This window comes from Lactuca sativa, chromosome 4 (assembly GCF_002870075.4).
Source record: "Lactuca sativa cultivar Salinas chromosome 4, Lsat_Salinas_v11, whole genome shotgun sequence".
Classification (NCBI taxonomy): domain Eukaryota; kingdom Viridiplantae; phylum Streptophyta; class Magnoliopsida; order Asterales; family Asteraceae; genus Lactuca; species Lactuca sativa.
Genome location: NC_056626.2, coordinates 283,471,555 through 283,490,855, shown reverse-complemented (window position 1 = coordinate 283,490,855; position 19,301 = coordinate 283,471,555).

Below are 19,301 nucleotides of genomic sequence, written 5' to 3'. Positions count from 1 at the left end.
TTATATAAGCAATGTTTAAAAGGCTTAGGAAGGCCGTCCGCCCTGTTTCCTTTTCCTCGATTTGGATGTGGTCTGTTGGGATATCGGGTAGCCATCTGAAGTTCGTTTCAATATTAATTATATATCATGTGTACATATATAGACATAAAAGTGCTTCCATATTCATGCGTACTAGTTACATCATTAGTAAGCTCCCATCGGGGCAGCATGGGATCATACTTATACTATTGCTAGATTAATGAGTCAGTTCATTAATGAGTCAATACTTATTACTATGAGAACATATACATTACATTACTATGAGAACATATACAACTATATTAGAGGAAGAACATATACAACTATACTAGGAGAAGAACATATACAACTATATTAGAGGAAGAACATATACAACTATACTAGAGGAAGAACATATACAACTATACTAGAGGAAGAACATATACAACTATACTAGAAAGAGAACACATAAAACGATACTAGAACGAGTAACAATACATTATATATACATATATATTGTCACACCACCGAACCAAACGGCGGAAACGTCCGAGGGCTGTTGTGACTCAATTGAATACCATCACAGTGAATATACATGAAACATAACATCATTCATCACCATGCATTGAAATATTACACCTGGTAGTGTTTACATTTAGTACCTTGTTTCAAAACATTACATTCCCAAAAAGTAAATTGTTCGATACTAGTTAAACAAACAACAAGACATCACTGAGTACATTTTTCCTTCGATTTTACCTGTTACCAGAGAATACAAGTATTTTGAAAAACGTCAACATATGAAATGTTGGTGAGTTCATAAGTAATGTTTGAAACATAATGTTTTGTATTATTTTGAAAAACCACCAGAAAATCCGATATTTTCTGAAAAGATTATTGTAAGTAAGAAAAAGCGTGAAGATCTGTAAGTATGCTTGTTTATTTCTATAAGTGTGAAAAATTGTTATACTTGGTATGCATCACGTATGTGTAAGTGTTGAAATCCCTAGGAAACCCGATGTTTTCCTAATACTTTAAATTATGCGTTTTATATATTGTTATACCGTTGCGACGTGTGTATTCGATGATTCCAAGTGACATTGGATTAAGTATGGGTGGTGAGTTGTTATAATCACGCATTAATGAAAATGACTAGCTTACAACTATACCAACGATCCCTTAGGCATCGTCTGTACTACTCACCTAATCCAACCACCTTGACTTCCCATAGCCCCACAACCTAAGAAGAAAAGAGGGTTTGAAGCCCCCGTTAATTCCATGAGTCGTTAAAGGCTATCGTGAATGCAAATGGCCCTTGGCCCGACTTGCATTTGACTTTTCGACTTTACTAGCAGTGCCAAAGGGCCCTTGGGGCCCAACAGCACAAAAGCTATTGAAAGTCCTTTTACACGGTATTAGGTCATATAAGACCCAACAACATGTAAGCGCATTTCCTTCGGGCCTAAAGATCATGTCATTGGGCTAGCTAGGCCCAACAAGCACGATTTGAAACTTTCGAGCCCAAAGATGGTGTATCGACGTCTGGTGAATTCCCACATGTGTATTGACTTCTCGTAATTTCCGCATGTGTATTGGAGTGTCGTCGTGTATTGATTTTTTATTTGTTATTGATTCGAGACCGAATCAATTCCTTTGGTAACGATTTTGGTGTTGAAGGTGTATTATGTTTTGCCGGTAGTCGTGGTACTCGTATTTTATCTTAAAGGACTTATTGTTTAAAACATTAGAATTTTTCATTTGAAGCCCTTTCTTGGATAAATTTACACTTTTAACCCTTCATATAAAAGAATTTCCATTTTTTTTCCTTAAACCACTTTTCTTGACACTTTAGTATCAAAACTTGTTGAAAAGGTATTTTTCAGCTCAAATTTACATGAAAAACAGTTTTAGTCCCTCAAAATGAAGTTTTCTCGGTTGAAACCTCTATTTTCGCAATTTTTACAATTTTGGCCCGAAATGGAATTTTTTTGCATCTTTGGTCTCTTTTAAATTTGAAAAGCGTTTTTAATCCTTGAAATGGACTTGGTACACTAGTAGTCCCCTGTTTTATAGAAAAGTGCAGTTTCAGCCCCTCCAAATTTAAAATCTCGCAATTTGGGCTTTATTGGGCCGAAAAGTTCATTTTTGGCCCATTATGTTTAAAAATTCACATTTTAGTCCTTCAAAAGAGTAAGTTTTCAGAGAATACATTTTTAAACTGTTTTGACTCATCTCAACCCTCAGAATATTTATTTTGTCATTTTGGGCCCTTTAGTTTTATATTTTTAGCATTTTGAGCCCAAAAATGGGTTTTAAGCCCAAAAATGTTCATATTCACCAACTTGGTTATTTTTCTAGAATTGATTTGTATGAAATAATATAAGTTGTACATATTTCATTCAACATATTGTAGATCTCGGTTTCTAAGCTCTTTTTGACTAGATCCAACACCACAATCACATAAGAAGATATATATATATATATATATATATATATATATATATATATATATATATATATATATATATAAGCATAGAAATCACACAAAGCATACATATACTCATAGATCTACACATTTGCTTGTATTCTCCCCCGACAAAACTTATAAAAACCGAAAAATAGGGGGTATGAAGCTCACCTTGAGTTGGGTTTCGGTTTTTGAGAAGATTGGAAGAAGTTTGATGTTGTTTTCGGCTCTAACAAAACTTCCCTTGTTGATTTCGAACTTATGGGGTTTCTAAGAGAGTGATCATGATTTTTTCATGGATTAGAAAGAGATTTTTTGATAAATCAAAGAATCTAGATCATAGATCCAAGCATAATCTTACCTTAGATGAAGAATTTGTGGAAATATCTTCTTGAAAAACCTTCTAAAATTCGAGATCTTGATGAAGAGTGGAGGGAGTTTCTTTGAGAGATTTGTGGGAGAATTGTGTGTGTGTTTGGAGTCGGCTGAATGCAAGAGAGAGAAAGAGATAGATCTTGAAGTGATATGTGCATGGAAATATGAGATAAGATGCATGGAAAACCATAATGTAAAAATGAGGTGGCCATGAAAGTCAACTCTCCCTTTTTACATGGGCTTGGGCCGAGAATTAGAGAGGAAGAGAAAAGAATTTGGGCCTTGTAAGCTTAAGCCTTTTTCATGATTATGTTAAGTGGTGTTTGGTCCAAATAACCATAAATATGATTCTTATGACCTATTAGGGCTACATTAGGTTAAATATGGCCCAAAATGGTTCATATAATTAATTTATTTCATTCTAGACCCAATATGGCCAAAATGTTGAAATAAATGGAAATGGGTCCATCTAGAGCCCATTTAAGAGTTCTAAGCCCAAGATGGTCAAACTAGAAGCTTATTGGTCCATTGGGCCCAATAAGGAAGTCCTAGTCCAAAATGGACCTAAGCAAGAACTTCTAGGGTTTCCAATTGCTTGTTGACTATTTGTAATGCTTGTATGGTGTATTTGATTGCAATTTTGTTGTCATAGAATAAGCATCATACATGCTCTTATGTTTTTGGATTTATAATTTGACTTAAGTATTGTAGTTACATGGCAGAAAAATTCCTGATTGTGACATATACATTGACAAAATGGTGATCCACTGTGTCGGAGCATGCCTTAAATGTCATGGCCCGAGTCGGCTGAATGCAAGAGAGAGAGAGAGAATTGTGTGTGTGTGTGTATGGAGTCGGCTGAATGCAAGAGAGAGAGAGAGAAAGAGATAGATCTTGAAGTGATATGTGCATGGAAATATGAGATAAGATGCATGGAAAACCATAATGTAAAAATGAGGTGGCCATGAAAGTCAACTCTCCCTTTTTACATGGGATTGGGCCGAGAATTAGAGAGGAAGAGAAAAGAATTTGGGCCTTGTAAGCTTAAGCCTTTTTCATGATTATGTTAAGTGGTGTTTGGTCCAAATAACCATAAATATGATTCTTATGACCTATTAGGGCTACATTAGGTTAAATATGGCCCAAAATGGTTCATATAATTAATTTATTTCATTCTAGGCCCAATATGGCCCAAAATGTTGAATTAAATGGAAGTGGGTCCAATTAGAGCCCATTTAAGAGTTCTAAGCCCAAGATGGTCAAATTGGAAGCTTATTGGTCCATTGGGCCCAATAAGGAAGTCTTAGTCCAAAATGGACCTAAGCAAGAACTTCTAGGGTTTCCAATTGCTTGTTGACTATTTGTAATGCTTGTATGGTGTATTTGATTGCAATTTTGTTGTCATAGAATAAGCATCATACATGCTCTTATGTTTTTGGATTTATAATTTGACTTAAGTATTGTAGTTACAAGGCACAAAAGTTTCTGATTGTGACATCATCCCCCCGTTAGAGGGAATTTCGTCCCGAAAGTCTTTTGAACGCTAGATTTGAGAATGCTGGAATAGGTGAGGGTACTTTCGCTTCATTTGATCTTTGCGTTCCCACATGAATTCTAGCCCACGCTTCGCGTTCCACCATACTTTCACGATCGGGATGCGACTTTGCTTAGTACGCTTCACCTCCCTATCCATAATCTCGACTGGTTCTTTAACGAACAGGAGATTCTCGTTGATTTCAATCTCGTCAAGGGGAATAACGAGTGTTTCATCCAATAGACACTTCTTTAGATTAGAGACATGGAACACGGGGTGTACACTGTTTAGCTCTGCGGGTAATTGCAGTTTATACGCCACTGGACCTATTCGGGCGACGATCTCGAAAGGTCTAATGTATCGTGGGTTTAGTTTTACTCGTTTTCCGAAATGAATGACTCCCTTCCAAGGTGAGACTTTTAACAGTACTCGATCCCCGACCTGAAACTCTAAGGGCTTTCGCCGTTTATCGGCATAGCTCTTTTGTCGGTCGCGCGATGCTTGTAATCGAGCTTTGATTTGAACTATCTTTTCCGTGGTTTCACGAATGATCTCCGGTCCCGTTAGCGCCTTATCCGATGTGAGTGCTTTCGCTAGCTGGGTGTCGCCCACCTCAACCCAACATAACGGTGATCTACACTTACACCCGTATAGTGCTTCGAAAGGAGCGACCTTGATGCTCGAATGGTAACTGTTGTTATATGAGAATTCGACTAAAGGTAAGTGGGTATCCCAAGACTTCACAAAGTCTATCACACATGCGCGAAGCATGCCTTCGAGCGTTTGAATGGTTCGTTCGCTTTGACCGTCCGTTTGTGGGTGATAAGCGGTGCTCATGTCGAGATGGATTCCGAGTGCTTTCTGAAGTGATTGCCAAAAACGTGAAGTGAATCTACTGTCTCTATCTGAGATAATAGACACTGGTATTCCATGAAGTCTCACGATTTCTCGAATGTATAAACGCGTCAGTCTCTTTATCTTGTAGGATTCTTTTATTGGTAGGAAATGAGCAGATTTCGTCAGTCAGTCGACTATTACCCATATGGTGTCTAGTCCATCCAGCGTCTTGGGTAGCTTGGTCACAAAATCCATAGAAATCCCTTCCCATTTCCACTCAGGGATCATCGGTTGCTGTAATAATCCTGAGGGCTTCTGGTACTCCACCTTTACCTTGGCACAAGTAAGGCACTTACCAATATAGGTGGCAATTTCTGCCTTCATGTTAGGCCACCAATAGTGTTGTTTAACATCCAAATACATCTTGTCCAAGCCGGGATGGATGGAGTATCGCGTCTTGTGAGCTTCCTTCATGACTACCTCCCTAAATCCTCCGAGTTTAGGGACCCAAATACGGTTCATGAAATAGTATACTCCATCCTCTTTTACCTCTAGATTCTTCTCCATTCCGCGTAATGCTTCGTTTGCTCTGTTTTCCGTCTTCATGGCCTCTGACTGGGCTACCCCAATCTGAGTGGTTATGTGGGATTGGATGGTTATTGAGAGAGTTTTCGCACGACGATTAGAGTACTCCTTCTGGCTCAATGCGTCAGCTACCACGTTGGCCTTGCTCGGGTGGTACTTGATTTCACACTTGTAATCGTTTAATAATTCGACCCATCTTTGTTGCCTCATATTCAGCTCTTTTTGATTCAAGATATGCTGGAGACTTTTGTGGTCCGTGAAGATGGTGCACTTTGTACCATAAAGGTAATGCCTCCAAATCTTCAGAGCAACGACCACGACTCCCAATTCCAGATCATGGGTTGTATAATTCACTTCGTGTGTATTTAGTTGACGGGATGCGTAAGCTATCACTCTTCCACGCTGCATGAGAACGCAACCTAAGCCCCGATTCGACGCGTCACAGTAGACCACGAAATCTTCCGTTCCCTCCGGTAGAGATAGTACCAGGGCACTACAAAGGGCTTGCTTCAGGGTTCGGAATGCAACCACTTGTTTGTCCGTCCATTTGAATGGTACGCCCTTTTGTGTAAGTGAGGTAAGTGGCTTGGCGATCTTAGAGAAGTTTTGAATGAACCTCCTATAGTAGCCTGCTAGACCTAAGAATTGATGAATTTCCGTGGGTGTTGTCGGGACGGCCCATCCTTCGACGGATTTGACCTTCGAAGGATCGACATGAATTCCTTCTTGACTAACAACATGACCTAGGAAGTTCACACTACGGAGCTAGAACTCATACTTAGAGAGTTTTGCGTACAGCTTTTCTGATTGCAGAGTTTCTAGAATTTGTCGGAGATGTTGACCATGCTCTTCTTCGCTTCGGGAATAGACAAGAATGTCATCAATGAAGACAATGACAAAGTTGTCGAGGAATGGTCAATAGATTCGGTTCATCACATCCATAAAGGTGGCAGGGGCATTTGTTAGACTGAAGGGCATTACGATAAATTCATAATGTCCGTAACGAGTTCGGAAAGCAGTTTTAGGAATATCCTCTTCCCGGACTTTGAGTTGATGGTATCCGGACCGTAGATCTATCTTAGAGAAGTAACTAGCTCCTTGGAGCTGGTCAAATAGATCGTCGATTCGTGGGAGTGGATAGCGATTTTTGATAGTGAGTTTATTTAACTCTCTGTAATCGATGCACATCCTAAAAGATCCGTCCTTCTTTTTGACAAACAGGACCGGAGCTCCCCATGGCGAGTAACTAGGTCGAATGAATCCCTTGTCCAGGAGTTCGCTGAGTTGACTGGACAATTCCTGCATTTCAGCAGGAGCTAGCCGGTAGGGCGATTTAGCGTGAGGGGTTGCTCCTGGAACGAGGTCAATTCGGAATTCAACTTGCCTCTGTGGGGGTACTCCAGGAAGATCTTCAGGAAATACGTATGGAAATTCACGTGCTACTGGAATATCTTGAAGGTTAGTCTCTTCCTTGGTTTTATCCAATATGTGAGCCAGAAATGTCAAATCTTTCTTTCGTAGATGTTTTTGTGCCTGGATGCACGAGATGAAGCGAAGGTTCGTGTTAGGTTTGTCTCCGTAAATGACTAGGGTTTCATGATTGGGAAGGCGAAGACGAACGGCCTTTTCGTGACACATAATTTCAACATGGTAGAGGCTTAACCAGTCCATGCCAATAATCACATCGAAACTCCTAATGGACGCAGGCATTAAGTCTATTCAAAAGACGTGTTGGTTTAGGGTTAGGGTACATCCGATGTAGATTTCCCCCGTGGATTCTGTTTTCCCATTGGCCATTTCCACCATAAAGGTTTCATTGAGCTTCTGGGGTCGTTGTTATAGATAGTGTTTAAACTTATTGCTCACAAAGCTTCGCTCCGCTCCGATATCAAATAGGATGCATGAATAAGTGTGGTTTAGGGGAAACGTACCGGTAACAACTGCGGGATCCTGAATTGCTTCCCCCTTACCCATGGCCAGCACCCTTCTCGTTCCTCCATTTCCGGGATTGTTGTTGTTAGGGCAATCGCGATGAAAATGCCCAGTCCTTCCGCACCCATAGCAGGTGTGGCTAAGACCGGCGTTGTTGCCCCCAACATTGATGTTGTTGTTGTTGTTGCTTCCCTGTTGTTGATTCTGAGGAGGGTAAGTCCTGCAGTACCTCGCCACGTGCCCTTTCCGATTGCAACTGGTGCACTGCAACTCCTTGCATTCTCCATTATGATGGAAACCGCACTTGTTGCACTTGGGAAGATTACCGGAATAAGGTCTAGGAGTATTTGGAGCAGCTGAGGCTGGAGCATGTGGTGTAGCTGGAACTTGCGCGGTGGCAGCATTAACCGCTACTGCCTGCTGCTTCTTGGAAGTCTCGGAGCCTTGACGCCCCTTCCTTTTGTTGTTCTTCCCTTTCTTGCCATCACTTTCCTTCTTGGCCTCAGTCTCCGCTGGCTTTTCCCCCTTCTTGTTGTTGTGGTCATACAGCTTCTTCGCCAATCTTTTAGCACTGTCGAAAGTTTTGGGATTTGCAGCTATCACATTTCCTTGGATCGGAGAGGTTAGTCCCTAGATGAATCGCTCAATCTTCTTTCCTTCCGAGGTGATCATCGTCGGTCTCCCCGAACTAGTAGTCGGTGTCTATGTATTCGTCAGGTCCGACGTCATGTGCTTCCTCTGGATTCCCTTTTGGTTCATCTTCAAGCATCCCGTGAGCCACTAGGACTTGATGAAACTGGATACCCGACTGCTCTCCCTCCATGAAGACTGGGGGAAGGTATAAACTATCGTTACTCCTATGACTCTACAACTATGATATATACTAAACATACGTTCTTCTCTTTTTGGTGATAAAGGGGTTTGTTTTTAGGTTCCCTAGCTATCATGATCTCATCAGAACATGTGTTAATTATACCTTGGAGGGAATGTGGTTGATCAGGCTACATCCACTCCTTGATACCACTAAGAACAGTCCTGAATTAACCGGGATACTAGCGTTATCTTGTTTGGTTCGACGTTATGTTCTTATTCCTAATGCAAGCAAGGGTGTTTTATTGTTGTGTTTTACTTGTTTTGTTCAGAGTTGTGTTAGTCCCTCTTTTGGTTTATAGTTGCATATCAATGTGTGGCTAGATATGCTAGTTCACTACAAACAAAGCTCTGATACCAACCTGTCACACCCCCGAACCAGACGGCGGAAACGTCCGAGGGCTGTTGTGACTCAATTGAATACCGTCACAGTAAATATACATGAAACATAACATCATTCATCACCATGCATTGAAATATTACAACTGGTAGTGTTTACATTTAGTACCTTGTTTCAAAACATTACATTCCCAAAAAGTAAATTGTTCGATACTAGTTTAACAAACAACAAGACATCACTGAGTACATTTTTCCTTCGATTTACCTGTTACCTGAGAATACAAGTATTTTGAAAAACATCAACATATGAAATGTTGGTGAGTTCATAAGTAATGTTTGAAACATAATGTTTTGTATTATTTTGAAAAACCACCAGAAAATCCGATATTTTCTGAAAAGATTATTGTAACTAAGAAAAAGCGTGAAGATCTGTAAGTATGCTTGTTTATTTCTATAAGTAAGAAAAATTGTTATACTTGGTATGCATCACATAGGTGTAAGTGTTGAAATCCCTAGGAAAACCCGATGTTTTCCTAATACTTTAAATTACGCGTTTTATATATTGTTATACCGTTGCGACGTGTATATTCAATGATTCCAGGTGACATTGGATTAAGTATGGGTGGTGAGTTGTTATAATCACGCATTAATGAAAATGACTAGCTTACAACTATACCAACGATCCCTTAGCGTCGTCTATACTACTCACCTAATCCAACCACCCTGACTTCCCATAGCCCTACAACCTAAGAAGAAAAGAGGGTGCGAAGCCCCCGTTAATTCCATGAGTCGTTAAAGGCTATCGTGAGTGCGAAAGGCCCTTGGCCCGACTCGCATTTGACTTCTCGACTTTACTAGTAGTGCCAAAGGGCTCTTGGGGCCCAACAGCACAAAAGCTATTGAAAGTCCTTTTACACGGTATTAGGTCATATAAGACCCAACAACATGTAAGCGCATTTCCTTCGGGCCTAAAGATCATGTCATTGGGTTAGCTAGGCCCAACAAGCACGATTTGAAACTTTCGGGCCCAAAGATGGTGTATCGACGTCTGGTGAATTCCCACGTGTGTATTGACTTCCCGTAATTTCCGCGTGTGTATTGGAGTGTCGTCGTGTATTGATTTTTGATTTGTTATTGATTCGAGACCGAATCAATTTGTTTGGTAACAATTTTGGTATTAAAGGTGTATTATGTTTCGCCGGTAGTCGTGGTACTCGTATTTTATCTTAAAGGACTTATTGTTTAAAACATTAGAATTTTTCATTTGAAGCCCTTTCTTGGATAAATTTACACTTTTAACCCTTTATATAAAAGAATTTCCATTTTTGTCCTTAAACCATTTTTCTTGACACTTTAGTATCAAAACTTGTTGAAAAGGTATTTTTCAGCTCAAATTTACTTGAAAAACAGTTTTAGTCTCTCAAAATGAATTTTTCTCGGTTGAAACCTCTATTTTCACAATTTTTACAATTTTGGCCCAAAATGGAAATTTTTTGCATCTTTGGTCCCTTTTAAATTTGAAAAGCATTTTTAATCCTTGAAATGGACTTGGTACACTAGTAGTCCCCTGTTTTACAGAAAAGTGCAGTTTCAGCCCCTGCAAATTTAAAATCTTGCAATTTGGGCTTTATTGGGCCGAAAAGTTCATTTTTGGCCCATTATGTTTAAAAATTCACATTTTAGTCCTTCAAAAGAGTAAGTTTTCAGAGAATACATTTTTAAACTATTTTGACTCATCTCAACCCTCAGAATTTGTATTTTGTCATTTTGGGCCCTTTAGTTTTACATTTTTAGCATTTTGAGCCCAAAAAAGGGTTTTAAGCCCAAAGATGTTCATATTCACCAACTTGGTTATTTTTCTAGAATTGATTTGTATGAAATAATATAAGGTTTACTTATTTCATTCAACATATTGTAGATCTTGGTTTCTAAGCTCTTTTTTACTAGATCCAACACCACAATCACATAAGAACATATATATAAGCATAGAAATCACACAAAGCATACATATACTCATAGATCTACACATTTGCTTGTATTCTCCCCCCACAAAACTTATAAAAACCGAAAAATAGGGGGTATGAAGCTCACCTTGAGTTGGGTTTCGGTTTTGGAGAAGATTGGAAGAAGTTTGATGTTGTTTTCGGCTCTAACAAAACTTCCCTTGTTGATTTCGAACTTATGGGGTTTCTAAGAGAGTGATCATGATTTTTTCATGGATTAGAAAGAGATTTTTTGATAAATCAAAGAATCTAGATCATAGATCCAAGCATAATCTTACCTTAGATGAAGAATTTGTGGAAATATCTTCTTGAAAAACCTTCTAAAATTCGAGATCTTGATGAAGAGTGGAGGGAGTTTCTTTGAGAGATTTGTGGGAGAATTGTGTGTGTGTTTGGAGTCGGCTGAATGCAAGAGAGAGAAAGAGATAGATCTTGAAGTGATATGTGCATGGAAATATGAGATAAGATGCATGGAAAACCATAATGTAAAAATGAGGTGGCCATGAAAGTCAACTCTCCCTTTTTACATGGGCTTGGGCCGAGAATTAGAGAGGAAGAGAAAAGAATTTGGGCCTTGTAAGCTTAAGCCTTTTTCATGATTATGTTAAGTGGTGTTTGGTCCAAATAACCATAAATATGATTCTTATGACCTATTAGGGCTACATTAGGTTAAATATGGCCCAAAATGGTTCATATAATTAATTTATTTCATTCTAGACCCAATATGGCCAAAATGTTGAAATAAATGGAAATGGGTCCATCTAGAGCCCATTTAAGAGTTCTAAGCCCAAGATGGTCAAACTAGAAGCTTATTGGTCCATTGGGCCCAATAAGGAAGTCCTAGTCCAAAATGGACCTAAGCAAGAACTTCTAGGGTTTCCAATTGCTTGTTGACTATTTGTAATGCTTGTATGGTGTATTTGATTGCAATTTTGTTGTCATAGAATAAGCATCATACATGCTCTTATGTTTTTGGATTTATAATTTGACTTAAGTATTGTAGTTACATGGCAGAAAAATTCCTGATTGTGACATATACATTGACAAAATGGTGATCCACTGTGTCGGAGCATGCCTTAAATGTCATGGCCCGAGTTGTAGCTAGAGTCTCTTGGACGGAGAGCGTTAGTTTGCATATAGATCTATACTGGATTGACTATCCTACACCTTGCTGCTAGCTACAGTAGGACCTGCAGGTCTGCGGGTGCCAAACGTTTACATATTCATTCACATGCTTTTATCACCAATGTTTACATATTCATAGTTTAGAACCATGTTCAAACGTTTTGATACAAACACTGACACTAAAATACTTATGAACTCACCAGCTTAATGCTGATAAACACTTTCAAAATAACTTGTATTCTCAAGTCGACAGTAGACAGGTACTGAGGACAGCTGTTGAGAAGATGGAGCGCATCCTAGACTCATTTTATTATTTTGATTTACATTTTTGGTGTCTATAACTGTACGGAACACACTTGTATTAAAATTATATATTTAATGTATTGGATGATGTTGTTTGCTTATTTACTGTTATACCGTGTTGTGATACTTTACATGACGTCCTCCATCCCAGAACGTTTCCGTCGTTCTTGGTTTTAGGGTGTGACAGACGATTACAACTAAATACACAATCAAACTAAAAACACAAAGTCTAGAATAGTCAAATAGTCGATTACAACCAAAACATGCAAATACGAATATTCAATCCATATCCATGTAAATTTCTTCACCAATTCCCAATTTATCTACAAACCAAAACACATTAGTATTGATCAATGATTATTTAGTAATAAACTTGTGTAAAAGTATAAAATTATAATTATTGAGTTATAAACCTTTAAAATTCAAGTAAAATCCTCATCCATGCAACTCCCTTGACCACGCCCCCATTCCTGTACAAACACAAAACAATAGTATGTAATTATAAACATATGTAATTACAAACTTATAATTATGTACAAATAGTAAAATATTTACCAGTTTCTATTGGCCCCAACTTCTCTCGCGTCTTTTCCATATCTAAAGTCGTCATATTTTTAAACTGGATATCAATTCGGGTGTCCTGTATCCAATCTTGTGCACAAATCAAAGCTTCGGTAGTCACATGTGTAAGGGAGCTTCTACTTTCATCAATCACCCTCCCGCTAATACTGAACGCCGACTTTGATGCAACTGTAGAGATTCACATTCCTAAAACAAGTTTTACGACTTCAGAAAGTACAGGAAACGTTGTTAAATTAGATTTTCACCACCCCAAAATCTGGAAATCTTACGCCCGCTTTTCCATCCCATCTTATAAATAAATATCAAACTTTGTTTTATTAACCCCATGCCCACATTGTTCCATAAAACTTTCAAAATCGTCTTCCATATCAACTCCGTGCCCAATATCAAAATGACTAGGTGTAGAAGACGATGCAATCCTTGTCTTTTCACATCTTTCTCTCTCTGTCTTGTTCTTGAAGTGTTGAAACAAGTCCTCTAGTGTTTTGCTGAGATGCTCCAGAATTGTTTTTGTGTAGGTAGAATTCTTACCATAAATCAACTCCAAGCAATACTCCAAATAACACATCTTGTTGCGGGGATCTAAAACAACAACAACATGAAGCAAGTTCATGTTCTCAATGTTGTCCTAATATTTGTCGTATATGTCTTTCATTGACTTTGCCATCATTTTCTTTTTCTCATATGTGCTTGAACACATTCTAGTTATGCTTGCTTGCATTTACAAAAGTATATTTGTTGTCACTTACTTGGACCCATATATTTTTTTATGACATTGTAAAAGATCCTCAAATTGTCGATAAGATACCTACCAAAGCAATTAAACAATATCAGATTTCACAATTAAAGTAAATATATATATATATATATATATATATATATATATATATATATATATATATATATATATATATATATATACCTAGCAACCTCCCAATTGTCGGCATCGGGAGTCCCCACAACTTTCTCAATTCTTCTCTTTTTTCTCATAGTCACTTCACCATCATCAACCTCACTTCCGCAAAAAAAATTAAAACCACTATCAATCACAAGAAGCCTACAATACAAAATAAAACCCAATAAAAACACTAGTATGTAGATTATATATATATATATATATATATATATATATATATATATATATATATATATATATATATCATACTTAATAGTATATAAAATACCTATCAAACGCCGCCTCATACTTTTATGTCGTCTTTCACATCAAAAATGTAGAATTTCATCTTGTGTCAACATCAATGGATGGTTTCTTACTACAATTAATCTTCACTTTCTCAACACACTCTAGGAATGTAGCAAACCTAGCACCCGATGACCTCACATACTTCATATCATTTCAGATCTTTGTGATGGAACTAAAATGTTCTTCTAACTCGTCCCTAACCACAAGATTTATGATATGAGCATAACACCTCAAATGCAAGTATTTTCAATCCAAAAGAGCATGGGGTCCCCTAAGCATGCTCGCTAGATACCTAATTGCCCCATCATTTGAGGAAGCATTATCCACACTCACTATAAACACCTTCTCAATTCCCCAATTCTGTAAGCATTTGTAAATGACTTTTCTTATGGTTACACCTTTGTGATTTGTAATGGGACAAAAGTTTGGAATTTTATTTCTTAAAACGCACATCTCATCAACCCAATGTACCGTTAAACAACTATAGTTAATGTTTTTGATGGATGTCCAAGTATCAGTTGTAATGGAGACGATTTAATTATTTAAAATATCCTTCAATTTATACATTTCTTCTTTGTATGTCTGCAAACAATACCTTGCGACAGTTCACCTTGAAGGCAATTTAAATAGAGGTTGAAAATCCCGTGAATATTCCCTAAATCCTTCATCTTCAACTATACTAAAATGTTGATTGTCTTTAATATGCATGCGGGCTAAGGAATTCCTACATTTCTCTTAGCTGAAGGAATGAACTTCCAAAGAAGTAGCCCCCAGGCCTCCTACTTTTTTGAAACTCAACACAAATTGTTTTTGCGTATCATCAACTTTACCTTTAGGGTCATAAACAGGAGATTTTAGACAATAGAGTCTTAAATGACTTCCCATTGCACTCGTATCATTTTTCTATGAATTTGCACACATCATTGTTGGATAATATGGGCATTTCACTTTCTTTGCCATTCCCAAGATACTCTATGACCACCACCCTTATTTTCTGCAACTTCTTCATCATCTCCTTCATCAACATCAAAATCAAAATCAACACTTTGTGGAGCATCAACATCAACCGTTTGTGCATCTAGTTGAGACATTTCCATCTACATAGAAAAATGCAATGAACATCAACAGTTTCTGGCATTACCAAATAAATTATGTTTTTAGGTCATACATGAACTATATTTCAGCATCAGAATGTCAGAATTCATAATAAACAAGCAATATTTTAGCATTATAATTCATAAACAAAATCCAAAACCAAACCATCAACTTTGAGTTAAGAAATTAAGTATTATATACAAATTTAAAGTAGTTGGAATAAGAAATTGAAATTAGTGTGTAATAATTTCATAAATTGAATCGGTGTAGAAGACTAGAAGAGTCGGCAATTTCCTACCATTCCAAAATCAGTGTACTAATCGACTTTTTAGGGATGAACAAGTAATCAGTGCAACCAAGAAGTGAGAAATTGAAAAGCGAAAAGGGAGAAATTTGAAAACAAACCTGATAATTTGATAAGTGAGACGCGAGAAGGAACCATTGGAGGCGTAGCACACTAGCAGATTTGGAAGGGTGGCGTCGGTGGTTTGGGAACGGGGTTGAACTCGTCAGAGCTCTAGCTACTGGAGTGTTGTGTCGTCGGCTTTGCTCGGGGGAGGGAGATGAGCAATATTAAGAATGGAGCTATGTGTGAAAATGACACCTGATTTCCGATTTCTGTTTACAGATTACACCATTTAGGGTTGTAATATTAAATATTTTGTTTTTTTTATATATACATGGGTCGGTTTCTTGGGTTTAGATATAGGTCAGTTTTACGGGTTTAGTGGGTCGGTTTTATGTAAAAACCAAAACCAAACCCGATTTTTCGATTTTTAAAAAATTTAAACCCTAACCGTCAGTTTTGCTTCGGTTTCAGTTTTTTCGGTTTCGGTTTTGCTGGTGTTAATCGGTACCTTTGGGTTTGCTCACCCCTAATCCACATATAACACTAGAAAGCTAACTATACTCCCACTAGCTTTGACATATACACAAGACTTATCCTCGCTTCTTGAGAAACCAAAATCTTTGACTTTCTCATCAAAACAAAGATTCCATCTGCGAGATGCTTGCTTTAATCCATAAATGGATTTCTCAAGCTTGCACACTCTATTAGGTTACTTTGCATTGACAAAAACCTCTGGCTAATCCATGTAAAAATCCTTAGCCAACTTACCATTAAGGAAAGAGGTTTTGACATCCATTTGTCATATTTCATAATCATGAAATGCTGCTATGGCTAGCATAACCCTTATAGATTTAATCTTCGCTACTGGTGAGAAGGTCTTGTCATGGTCAACTCCAGGAGTTTGAGTAAATCCCTTTGCAACTAATTGCATATTATTAGTGTGTACTTTCCCATCCATGTCGGTCTTCTTCTTGAAGATCCATTTGCACCCAACTTTCTTACGGCATGGGACATTGTCAACCAAGTTCCAAACTTGATTGTCATACATGGACTGAATCTCGCTGTCCATTGCCACTTTCCATTTAGCAAACTCAGGGCCTGCCATGGCTTCGTTGTAGTTGTTAGGTTCATCCAAATTTACCAGTGTGCTATCACTGATAAATGTATCACCCTCAGTAGTAATATGGAAACCATAAAACTTAGGTGCATTGATAACTCTACTGGAGTGCCTCAAAGGTAAGGACTCGTCAATTGGTTCAACAGGAGTTTCCTCCTCGGGTTAGTGCTAGTGTTTGAGGTTCCTTCATCACTTAACTCTTGAAGCTCTTCAAGGTCAATTTGCCTCCCACTGTCCTCTTGGCATATGAGTTCTCTCTCACGAAAGACTCCTCTCCTCGCAACGAAGTCAACATTGTCACTCGGTCTATAGAAGAAATATCCGAAGAATTTCTATGGGTAGTTGATGAAAATACATCGCTCACTATGAGGTTCGAGCTTGTCGTGAGTTTCTCGTCTTATGAAAGTCTAGCAACCCCAAACCTTGATGTGGTCTAACGAGGGAAACTTCCCTGTATACATCTCGTGAGGTATTTTGGAAACCTATTTAGTTGTGACTAGATTTAGGATATGAGAGACAATATTAACGTATAACCCCATAATGAGATAGGTAACGAAGCTCGACTCATCATAGAATGAACCATGTCTAGCAAGGTTAGATTGTGCCTCTCAGCTACACCATTAAGCTATGGTGTTCTAGGCGGTGTCAATTGTGAAACAATTCCATATTCCTTAAGATAGTCGTGGAAATCGATACTAAGATACTCTCCTCCTCGATCAGATCGAAAAATCTTTATCTTCCTACCCAATTGATTTTCCACTTCTTGCTTAAACTCTTTGAACTTTTCAAAGGTTTCTGACTTATGCTTGATTAAGTACATATAGCCATATATGTTGTAATCATCAGTAAAAGTCACATAGAAGTAGTTAGCAACCCTTGTAGCGGTTCTGAAGGGTCCACACACATCGATGTGTATGAGATCCAACAGACCCTCACACCTCATACAAGTGCTAGTGAAGGGTGACTTTGTCATCTTTCCAAGTAAACAAGTGTAACACCGTAAAATTTGAACAATTTTTCATTTGAAAATAACCATAAAACATCATTCACATTCATTTTAAAAACATTGTATCAGTACAAAACCCCAAGATCAGAATATATAAACTCCAATGTGCGTCTGTACGAATCATGCCGGCGCCTTCCCGCGTTCATCACTGGTACCTGAAAGACATAACACATCAACTGTAAGCATAAATGCTTAGTGAGCTCCTCAAAATACCGCATACAACACATACGCCACTCGAGGCTAATATACGACCCTCTAGTCGATGTGTCTCAGCGGGACCCTCCAGTCCCGTAGCTCGTTGGATCCTCTGGTCCGGTCATAGCTCGTTGGACCCTTCGGTCCGGTCTATATCATTACACGACATACATATATGACATAGCACATAATCTCATAGACAACACATAAGACCCTATGGTCATCACATAATACCACTCTAGGTAACGTATAGTGAGAAGACTCACCTCAGGTGTCTCGGTAAGCCTCTGACTCAATAGAAATGTGATCTAGCCTCCGCCTAATCACACAAAGTAAATACTCTCATAAATACAACTCTACTCAACCCTAAAAGTCAACAAAAGTCAACGATCAAACTTTGACCCGACTCGTCGAGTGCACTTGGGCGACTCGGCGAGTCTACACGTGTCCACTGACTCGACGAATCCCACCTGGCATGAATCGCGGGGGCCACCCCAACTCAACTCGCCGAGTCTCAAGAACAACTCGGCGAGTTCCGCCTTGAACTCCAGTCCCTCTACTCTCCCTGACTCATCGAGTTATTTCCCAACTCGGAAAGTCCACTCACTAAGTGATTTACGGGAAACCCTCATACTACTTGCCGAGTCTGTTCTTTGGACTCGGCGAGTTCATGCCATGCACAAACTCTATAGGCCTCCTGAGGTCAGATCTGTTCCTTACATTCATAGATCTGGCCTTGCCAAGCATGATAATCATGTAAAGTTCAGACCTTGACACTTATATAACATCTAAATGGTCTAACTTGGTGATTTAGCCCCAAAAATGACATCCCAAGCTCATGGCTCCCAAAATGACTCATAAAGATCCAAGGGTTAAGGTCTCTGGACCTCTTTGGGTCCAGATCCAAAACATAGACTCGAGAAGGGACCAAATGCTCCACTTATCCTACCTCTAAAAAGGTTAGAAAACCCTAACTCTAAGAATCAACACCAAAAGTGAAGAAGGTCCGAACAGATACCTCAATATGATCTCTAAGAACTCAGAAATCACCAAAATCGCACCTCCTTCAGCCTCCTCTTGCCTTGGTCACCCCCTTCTTGCAAAACACCAACAAAAGGATCAAGAATGGCCTCTCCTTCCTCACAAACGCTCTAGATCTCTTAGGTTTTTTCTCAGGGGTTTGGTAGCCGCAAATGACGGCCTTAAGGGCCTTTAAATAGGTCCCAAACCCTGAAAATTAGGGTTTCATTAAACAACGTGGACTCGCCGAGTCCACTCATGGACTCGCCAAGTCCGGCTGTGAGCCCGGATACGAATCCGCGACCATACTCGGCGAGTTTAAACACCAACTTGCCGAGTCTCCTCACAACTTCCAAAAATAAAGGA